Source organism: Oncorhynchus kisutch, unplaced genomic scaffold (genome assembly GCF_002021735.2).
Source record: "Oncorhynchus kisutch isolate 150728-3 unplaced genomic scaffold, Okis_V2 Okis09a-Okis19a_hom, whole genome shotgun sequence".
Classification (NCBI taxonomy): domain Eukaryota; kingdom Metazoa; phylum Chordata; class Actinopteri; order Salmoniformes; family Salmonidae; genus Oncorhynchus; species Oncorhynchus kisutch.
Window position 1 is genome coordinate 15,742,844 of NW_022261985.1, and position 2,622 is coordinate 15,745,465.

Sequence of the window (2,622 nt, forward strand, 5' to 3'; positions counted from 1 at the left end):
TACATAAAATAAATATACATATAAATATAATATAAATATAATATAAATATAATATAATATAATATACAATATAATATAATATACAAATAAATATAATCATAATATAAATATAATATAATATAAATTATATATATAATATACATATAAATATAATATAAATAATACATATAAATAACTATAAATATAATATAATATAATATAAATATAATATAATATACATATAAATATAATATAAATATAATATAATATACATATAAATATAATATAATATAAATAAAATATAAATATAATATAATATAAATAAAATATAAATATAATATACATATAAATTAATATACATATAAATATAATATAAATATAATATAATATACATATAATATAATATACATATAAATATAATATAATATACATATAAATATAATCATAATATACAAATAAATATAATATAATATACATATAATATAAATATAATATAATATACATATAAATAAATATAATATAATATACATATAATATAAATATATAATATAATATAATATACATATAATATACATTATAAATATAATATAATATAATATACATATAAATATAATATAATATACATATAATATAATATAATATACAAATAATATAATATAATATACATATAATATAAATATAATATAATATACATATAATATAAATATAATATAATATACATATAATATAAATATAATATAATATACATATAATATAAATATAATATAATATACATTAATATAATAATAAATAATATAAATAAATAAATATAATATAAATATAAATATAATATAAAATATAATATAATATAATATAATATAATATATATACATATAATAATAAATATATATAATATACTATAATATAAATAATATAATATACATATAATATAAATATAAATATAAAAATATACATATAATATAAATATAATATAATATACATATAATATAATATAATATAATATACATATAATAATATAAATATAATATAACATAAAATATAATATAATATACATATAATATAATATAATATAATATAATATACATATAATATAAATATAATATAATAATATAATATAAATATAAATATAAATATAATATAAATATAATATAAATATAATATAATAATATAATATAATATCATATAAATATAATATACATATAAATATAATATACATATAAATATAATATAATTGATATAAATATAATATAATATACATATAATATAAATATAATAAATATACATATAATATACATATAAATATAATATAAATATAATATACATATAAATATAATATAATAACATATAATATAAATATAATATAATATACATATAATATAATATAATATAATATACATATAATATAAATATAATATAATATACATATAATAAAATATAAATACATATAAATATAATATAAATATAATATAATAAATATAATATAAATACATATAAATATAATATACATATATAATATAATATAAATATAATTATACATATAAATATAATATAATATAAATATAATATACATATAATATAATATAATATAATATAATATAATATACATATAATATAAATATATATAATATAATATACATATAATATAAATATAATATAATATATAAATATAAATATTTAAATATAATATAATATAAATATAATATAAATATAAATTAATTTACATATAATATAATAAATATATATAAATATAATATATATATATAATATAATATATATAAATATAATATACATATAATATAATATAATATTAATATAAATATAATATAAATAATATAATATACAATAATATAATATAATATAATATAATATAATATAAATATATATATAAATATAATATAATATAAATATAATATAATATAATATAATATAATTAAATATAATATAAATATAAATAATATACATATAAATATAATATACATATAATTAATATAATATAATAATAAATATAATATAATATAAATAAATATAATATAATATAATATAATATAATATAATATAATTACATATAATATAAATATAATTAAAATAAACATATAATATAATATAATATACATATAATATAAATATAAATATTAATATACAGTATAATATAATATAATATAATATACATATAATATAAATATTATATATATAAATATAAATATAATATTAAATGATACATATTAATATACTATAATATAAATAATATATATACATATATATAATATAAATATAATATAATATACATATAAAATATAATTTAAATATAATATAATATACATATAATATAAATATAATATAATATACAGATAAATATAATATAAATATAATATAATATACATTATAATAATAAATATAATATAATATACATTATACATATAAATATTAAATATAATATAAATCATAATATAATATAAAGATAATATAATATAAATATAATATAATACATATAATATAAATAATAATATAATATACAGATAAATATAAAGATAATATAATATACATATAATATAAATATAATATATATACATATAATATAAATATATATAATATACATATAAATATAATATAAATATAATATACATATAAATATAATATAATATA